At 40.1% G+C, this 9,015-nt stretch overlaps 1 pseudogene; it reads right to left on the reverse strand.

Annotated features, from left to right (window-relative positions):
• Nucleotides 1-6,986: 6,986 nt before the first annotated feature.
• On the reverse strand, nt 6,987-7,373 carry LOC101116948 (fatty acid-binding protein, heart-like; annotated as a pseudogene).
• Nucleotides 7,374-9,015: the final 1,642 nt, after the last annotated feature.

Below are 9,015 nucleotides of genomic sequence, written 5' to 3' on the forward strand. Positions count from 1 at the left end.
ATGGCAACCCACTCCAGTATTCTTGCCTGGAAAATCCCATGGACGGAGGAGCCTGGTTGCCTACTGTCCATGGGGTTGCAAAGAGTCGGACACGACTGAGCGACTTCACTATCTGTATATCATTTTCATAGAATCCTTTCATTAATATAATTGTTAGAATTTATTCAATCTTTTATCCAGAATAGCTTTTCCCAGGGTCATATGGCCACAAATTGGAGAATTCAAAGAGGAAACAAAATATATCTTTTGGCTCCTGGTTCTTCCAAAATATATTATTTTTAGTAAACATTCTAGAATTCTTATACATTAATTCAGCAGGCAAAACTTCTTTGGGAAACATTTTCTGCATTTCCTCTATCTCTTCTTGAGTATTAAAGATTCAGGAGGCATCCATGAATTCAGAGCTAAGAAAGTATATATTTTAAAGATTTAATAGCTTTTAAGAAGTGCAGATTGTTCTTTGTGGCAGAGAAAACGATAATGTAAAAAACTAGCATTTTTCTTTTTAGTTCAGTGAGTGAAATGAAGACTTGGATCATTTTGCAAAATACTATGCCTAAAACTCAGCTGTAGGGCATATTTGCAGACTGTCAGAAAGAACACATTTCACATCTCAAACTTATCATTTTTGCCATTGTTGAAAATTACAAATACTCAAAACTCTTTGTAGCATTGTAGTCATCATCATTAATATACACTTTGTGCATTTTTGTATACTCTGTTACCTGTCATGAAAATAAAAACCCAAAAGACTTTAGAAAGTGACCTTGTGTCTATTTCCTATTGCCGAGTAACCAGTTGCCCCAAATTAAAACACCAGTGAGTTGTCTCTTGGTTTCTGTAGATCAGAAATCTCTGACTGACACAATTCTGCTCAGGAACCCATGAGGCTGACATGAAGGTGCTGGCCAATGCATGGGTCTCATTTGCAGTTTGAGAGTACTCTTCCTGGCTCATTTAGGCATTATCAGACTGCAGCTCCTTGTGATTATAATATGATAGAGGCCCTACTTCTCTTGCTCCCTGTTGGCTGGTGTTGCTCATAGCTCTTAGAGGCCACCCTCAGGTCCTACCCTCATCCAAAGGCAATTCAAGACATGGTTATCCAATGAAGAGCTCTCTGATGCTTCTGATAGCTTTTAAAAGTCTCATCTGATTAGTTCACCCTGGGGGCAGGGTGGGGTGGGAGGAAGATTCCAATTTGATTCACTTAAAGTCAGCTGAGAATAATTATATCTGAAAGATATGTTTTGCCACATAATGCAACATAATCATGGAAGTGATATCTTATTGTATTTACAAGGTCCTGTTGACATTTCAAGAGGAGGGATTTACATAGCTGTGTACTCCAATTTGATCTCTGGTTCCTCTGCCTTTTCTAAAACCAGCTTGAACATCAGGAAGTTCACGGGTCACATATTGCTGAAGTCTGGCATGGAGAATTTTGAGCATTACTTTACTAGCATGTGAGATGAGTGCAATTGTGCGGTAGTTTCAGCATTCTTTGGCATTGCCTTTCTTTGGGATTGGAATGAAAACTGACCTTTTCCAGTCCTGTGGCCACTGTTGAGTTTTCCAAATTTGCTGGCTTATTGAGGTCAGCACTTTCACAGCATCATCTTTCAGGATTTGAAATAGCTCAACTGGAATTCTATCACCTCCACTAGCTTTGTTCGTAGTGATGCTTTCTAAGGCCCACTTGACTTCACATTCCAGGATGTCTGGCTTTAGATGAGTGATCACATCATCATGATTATCTGCTTCGTGAAGATCTTTTTTGTACAGTTCTTCCGTGTATTCTTGCCACCTCTTCTTAATATCTTCTGCTTCTGTTAGGTCCAGATCATTTCTGTGCTTTATCGAGCCCATCTTTTCATGAAATGTTCCCTTGGTATCTCTAATTTTCTTGAAGAGATCTCTAGTCTTTCCCATTCTGTTGTTTTCCTCGATTTCTTTGCATTGATCACTGAAGAAGGCTTTCTTATCTCTTCTTGCTATTCTTTGGGACTCTGCATTCAGATGCTTATATCTTTCCTTTTCTCCTTTGCTTTTGCCTCTCTCCTTTTCACAGCTATTTGTAAGGCCTCCCCAGACAGCCATTTTGCTTTTTTGCATTTCTTTTCCATGGGGATGGTCTTGATCCCTGTCTCCTGTACAATGTCATGAACCTCATAGTTAGAACTGGATATGGAACAACAGACTGGTTCAAATAGGAAAAGGAGTACGTCAAGGCTATATATTGTCACCCTGCTTATTTAACTTCTATGCAGAGTACATCATGAGAAACGCTGGACTGGAAGAAACACAAGCTGGAATCAAGATTGCCGGGAGAAATATCAATCACCTCAGATATGCAGATGATACCACCCTTATGGCAGAAAGTGAAGAGGAGCTAAAAAGCCTCTTGATGAGAGTGAAAGAGGAGAGTGAGAAAGTTGGCTTAAAGCTCAACATTCAGAAAACGAAGATCATGACATCCGGTCCCATCACTTCATGGGAAATAGATGGGGAAACAGTGTCAGACTTTATTTTTTTGGGCTCCAAAATCACTGCAGATGGTGACTGCAGCCATGAAATTAAAAGATACTTACTCCTTGGAAGAAAAGTTATAAGCAACCTAGATAGCATATTCAAAAGCAAAGACATTACTTTGCTGACTAAGGTCCATCTAGTCAAGGGTATGGTTTTTCCTGTGGTCATGTATGGATGTGAGAATTGGACTGTGAAGAAGGCTGAGCGCTGAAGAATTGATGCTTTTGAACAATTGATGCTTTTGAACAGTGGTGTTGGAGAAGACTCTTGAGAGTCCCTTGGACTGCAAGGAGATCCAACCAGTCCATTCTGAAGGAGATCAGCCCTGGGATTTCTTTGGAAGGAATGATGCTAAAGCTGAAACTCCAGTATTTTGGCCACCTCATGCAAAGAGTTGACTCGTTGGAAAAGACTCTGATGCTGGGAGGGATTGGGGGCAGGAGGAGAAGGGGATGACAGAGGATGAGATGGCTGGATGGCATCACGGACTCGATGGACATGAGTCTGAGTGAACTCTGGGAGATGGTGATGGACAGGGAGGGCTGGTTTGCTGCGATTCATGGGGTTGCAACGAGTTGGACATGACTGAGCGACTGAACTGAACTGAACTGAGCTGTGTACTCCAAGGAGCAGGAATTGTATGGTCCATTTTAGAAACCTGCCTATCACAGACCTATAGTCTCAAGTATATCCATTAAAAAGCATATTATCCTTTATTTAAGCATTTTTATTTTTGAAAAATGGTCGGTGCTCTTCTGGTTAGAGCATTCTGAGCTTTCTTGGGAATGTTGCCTTCCTTATGGGGAGAGACTGATGACACTGACATGTCTGTCAGTCCTGCAATGTTGTTCCCTTCCTCCCTTTATCCCAGGTGTAGGAAGTGTATATAGTAGTGATGGCCAATCAGCATTTCATATCCCTTAATAGTGATTTATTTAGAGGCACATGACAAGAGGTTACCAGTTAGAGTGGTTTCTGAAAGTTTGGGTAGAATTAGTAGAAATAAGTTATCTCTTTCTCCTGAAATTTTTGGATGTGGAATGAGATAATATGTGTGTGAGTAGCATCTGTGTGCTTGTCTGGATGGCAGGTGTGGAGTGGGTGGCGGTGGTGACAGTTTTAGCCACTTGCTTCAAGTCTTCTTTAAAATGTTCGTATTCACAGATTTAAAGTACACATTTTATGATGAAAGTATTCATTATCTTTCATATAAAATTTCCATTGTCTTTCTTTTAAATTTATAAGTGTTCAACTTGTCACTTTCTTGGATTGGGTTCCTTGGGAAGCAGTCTGCAGAGACGCACACAGATTTGGAGAGAAGGGTTCTCGGCAACAGTATCTGTGAGTGAATGTTAGTCAGGATTGTCCTTCAGATGTGACCAGAACAGCACCAAGGCATGCTCCAGGGAGTTATCTTGGTGTCGGTTTAAACAGTCGCTCACAAGCACGTTCATGAGCAAAATAAAGATTTTTACATGTTGTGTCCATTCCTCTATGTCTATCCGCATGCCTTTTTCTCAGACTTCTCTGTCTTTTTCATTCCATGCCCCATCCAACCAGCCAAGTCATTTGTTGTTGCTCATGAAACCATGCATATCACAACCTTGGGACACTTTCTACACAAAGCAGATGGCTGGGTGCACACTGAAGCTCTGTCCATTAGGAGGAATTTCACTGTGGTTGTTTGCAAGGTCATCTGTGAGTGACATGCAGGAGCTGGTAATTTTCGGCTTGTACACATATACTGAGCCATGAATCATGAATCCATGAGAGAGGAATTTCTGGTATTTCTAATTCACCTAATGAAGTTGATTACTTTCTTTGTGTTTCTGAGCAGCATGGTAGCACAGTCTCCTAAGGTCCTTGCAGAGCATTAAACCTTGTGTCATAGGATGCATGTGGGCTAAGTTGCTTCAGTCTTGTGTGAGTCTTTGCCACCCCATGGATTGTAGTCTGCAAAGCTTCTCTGTCCATGGGATTCTTCAGGCAAGAACGCTGGAGTGGTTTACCATTTCCTTCTCCAGGGAATTTTCCTGACCCAGGAATTGAACCTGTGTCTCTTGAGTCTCCTGCATTGGCAGGCCGGTTCTTTACCACTAGTGCCACTTGGGAACAGTGTGTCATAGGATAGTGCTCCCACATTAATAGTTTCTTCCTTATCCAACTTTATGTTCCATACCCCCTGGCTCCCTTTTCTAGCATCTGGAGATACAGGTCTACTTGTACTTTCCCAGATTCTGCTAATGCATGCGGTATGTGATCCCCATTTCAGGTGAGTGAGTGAGTGAGTGAAGAGTGAAGTCGCTCAGTCGTGTCCGACTCTTTGCGACCCCATGGACTGTAGCCTAACCAGGTTCCTCTGTCCATGAGATTTTCCAGGTAAGAATACAGGAGTGGATTGCCATTTCCTTCTCCAGGGGATCTTCCCGACCCAGGGATGGAACCCAGGTCTCCCACATTGTAGGCAGAAGCTTTACCATCTGAGCCACCAGGGAAGATCCACATTTCAGGTAGTCTGCTTCAAAAGTGCCTTGGTCCTGAAGGGGATTGGAGTTGTTTACCAATTACTGCAGGCAGGCATCCTTTTATGGCAGGGTCATCTTTCACTGGCAATTATTTTTCTGCTTAATGGAGCACATTTATATAATAATACTAATAACTACCATTTATTTGCCATATGAATATTTGCCATATGATATATCCAGTAATTTATGAATTATTAATTTTTATACATATGCTTCAAGTTATGTTATAATTTTATAAATATAGAAACTAAATTTTAGTGAATTTTAATCCTTTACTCGTGGCTATACATATAGCTAGTATTTAAACTAAGGTTAAAATAACTCAAAAACTCATAATTTTTTGTTTTTTTCTTTCAAATTTTATTGAATTATAATTGATTTATAGTTATATATTCTGGGGTACAGCTAAGTGATTCAGTTATACATATTCTTTTTCATATTCTTTTCCATTATGATTTGTCACAGGATATTAAATATAGTTCCCTATGCTATATGGTAGAACTTGCAAAGCTCATACTTTTATGCTATGTATTACTTAACTTAAAGAACTTCATCTTTTTCTTTTGGCCATGCTGTGCAGCTTGTGAGAGCTTAGTTCCCTGATCAGGGATTGAACCTGGGGCCCTGGCAGGGAAAACGCTGAGTCCTAACCAACTCGACCACCAGGAAGTTCCTGAAATTCATCTTTTAAAATTTTTATTTATTGATTTAATTTATTTGGCTGTGGTGGGTCTTCGCTGTGGCATGTGAACTCTTATTTGCAGCATGTGGGATCAAGTTCCTTGACCAGGCATTGAACCCAGGCCCACTGCATTGGGAGCTCAGAGTCTTAGCCACTGGATCACAAGTTCAAGTTCCCTGAACTTCTTCGTTTTCAAATAAATTAATTCTGGGCCTGGTTTTCAATTATCAGGGCAGTAAGAAACAATGTAAGTTTTGCTTTGGGGGCTTCTCTCTCTTAGGACTCTGTAAGACTTGAATTGGGGCAAGCGGAGATGAGCAAGTGACCCGGTCAACACCCATATTATCTTTGTCATTACCATTTTGTATTCTGTTGCATGTTGCTTTTACACATGTTGGTCTTCTGTTGTTTTTCTGGCAGGAGTGTGCTGGGCCTGCTCAGAGATCTCTATTGTAGTGGTTCTTCTGGCTCACACAAGACCTGATGCTTCTCTCCATGTCTAGATCCTAGAGGCCAACCTCAGCTATCCCTCTCCATCTCCCCTTTGGGACTCCGTGCAGCAGGAACATAAATCTCTGCTTGCCAAAAATCCAACCCCATCTAGCTCTAGGTCTGAAGGAGGCTCATCCTCTCATTTCTTCCAGGTTTCTTTCTTTCCCTTCATCTCTCCTCTTCCCTTTTAAATGAAATTCAGCCTATTGCTTCATTAAAGGTTTTATAAAACAGAAGTCGTTAGTTCTCTCCTGGAGCAAAAGAAATTCTTACATGCTAGGACTGAAAAATCTTGATTATTTTCTTCAGGGGTGGGAAAGATAAAAATATACCAAAATCACTTCCAGTCTTTTGAATTTTGTGCATCAATGAGAACAGAACAGTAAAAAAAGATTAGTATCTCAAATTATCCTGCCACAATTACAATACCTTGAAATTTGGTAATCATATTAACTGACATCTGTTCAGTGCATAGAAGGTACCAGGCACAGGTGCTTTCTGTTTTGTTTGTTTGTTTTTGTTTTTTGACTTTGGCTTTGGTTTATTGATGTCAGAGCACCCTTTGAATGTAGTTAAAAAACAAAAACATACACAATGAGAATGGAACTGGATCCAGGCTGCTGCCCCCTGACCCCAAGAAAATTCCTCCAATCAAGCTGAATTTGTACAAAATGCAAGAGGAGAAAAATGAGGCAATCTGGTGCTGAGTCAGGGAGGAGTCAGCTGGCAGAAGAGCAGTTGAAGGAGTGGGCAGGTCATGCCTCTTGCTTGTAAGTGTGCGTGCAAACTGCACTGCCCTGGGTGGGTGTCAGGATGGGTGCCCCATCAACTGTTTCCTGCACCAGCGTTTCCTCCTGTCTGTTCCGCTTCTGCATGTGAACAAGTTTGCCTCCATCCAGCACATCACAGTGGATTTGACCTTCCTGTCATCTGCTGGTGTCTCACCAAACTCCATTCCCAGCTTGAAGCTGATCTCTGTATTCTTGAAGATGCTGTGTATTTTTATGGTGATTGTGTCTCCATTCACTTCAGTAATGTGGTAGGTTGGTCATGGTGGCAAAATCCACCCTGAGTGACTTCAGGTAGTCATTGAAATTCTTGCTGTCCACTAACTTCCAGATGCCCATGAAGGTGTCCACCATAGGGAGGCTGGGCAAGGCTGAGAAAGAGACAACAGAGTGGGCATGCAAGGATTCTGGGGTTGGCCCAGGAACTGTTCTAAGCTTGTTTGTTTACTTACTTCATTTTTTCTTACAACAACACATGAGGCAGATACTTCCATTATACCCACTTTATACATGAGGATGCTGAGGTTTGAAAGGTTAGGTAACCCGTGCTAAATTACTGAGCTACTGAATAGTAGACCGAGAATTAAACCTCAGGCAATTGATTCAAGCATTTCTGCTTGTATGCATTGTGGTATTTGCCTTTCATATTAGACACAGAAACTGGAATCAGATAGTTTGCTGATTTGAAAAGAAGCAGTTTTCAGCTTTTGTTTGGCTTTTGGTTTTTTTAAATTGAAGTATAGTTGGTTTACAGTGTTGTATTAATTTCTGGCATACAGCAAAGTCATTGACATATATATAAATTATATAATACTATTCTTTTTCAGATTTTTCCTATTTTAGGTTTCTACAATATATTGAATATAGTTCCTGTGCTATACAGTAGGACCTTGTTGTTAAGAAGTGTTTTTGAGTATAAATATGAAGCATTTTAGATGTGGCTCAAAAATTGAGAATTGAGTCCTTTGTTGCTTAAATTTGGACTAGACACTTAGAAGTGTTCTAATCACTCAGCTAGACAAATATATTTCAACTTTATGTTTTGACCTTCCACTGGTAATTTTGTAAGACAAACTTTGCTTCACCAATATTTGCTAAAAGGTTTATAGAGAAAAAATGGAGATTATCTATCTGTCTATCTATCTATATATATATATCTACATCCATATCTATCTGTCCATCTGTCACTGTAAATTATTTCAGTGAAATTATTTTAGCCATTGACAACATGGTTCTTTCTCTATTACTGAAATCACCATAAGCTAAGTAAAAGTACTTGATGAAAATCACAGACTCTTGTTCTCAAAATTCTTTTCAGAATTGACCAAAACTACCACATTAAAACAAGCAAAACATTAAAGGAAAAACAAGACCGGGAGCTGACTGTGGCTCAGATCATGAACTCCTTTGCCAAATTCAGACTGAAACTGAAGAAAGTGGGGAAAACCACTAGACCATTCAGATATGACCTAAATCAAATCTCTTATAATTATACAGTGGAAGTGAGAAATAGATTTAAGGGACTAGACCTGATCAAGAGAGTGCCTGATGAACTATGGACAGAGGTTCGTGACATTGTACAGGAGACAGGGATCAAGACATCCCCAAGAAAAAGAAATGAAAAAGAGCAACATGGCTGTCTAAGGAGGCCTATAAATACCTGTGAAAAGAAGGGAAGTGAAAAGCAAAGGAGAACAGGAAAGATATCCACGTGAATGCAGAGTTCCAAAGAATTGCAAACAGAGGTAAGAAAGCCTTCTTCAGCGATCAATGCAAAGAAATAGAGGAAAATGATAGAATGGGAAAGACTAGAGATCTCTTCAAGAAAATTAGAGATACCAAGGGAACATTTCATGCAAAGATGGGCTCGATAAAGCACAGAAATGGTCTGGACCTAACAGAAGCAAAAGATATTAAGAAGAGGTGGCAAGAATACACAGAAGAACTATACAGAAAAGATCTTCACAATCCAGATAATCATGATGGTGTGATCACT

This window comes from Ovis aries, chromosome 1 (genome assembly GCF_016772045.2).
Source record: "Ovis aries strain OAR_USU_Benz2616 breed Rambouillet chromosome 1, ARS-UI_Ramb_v3.0, whole genome shotgun sequence".
NCBI classification, from domain to species: domain Eukaryota; kingdom Metazoa; phylum Chordata; class Mammalia; order Artiodactyla; family Bovidae; genus Ovis; species Ovis aries.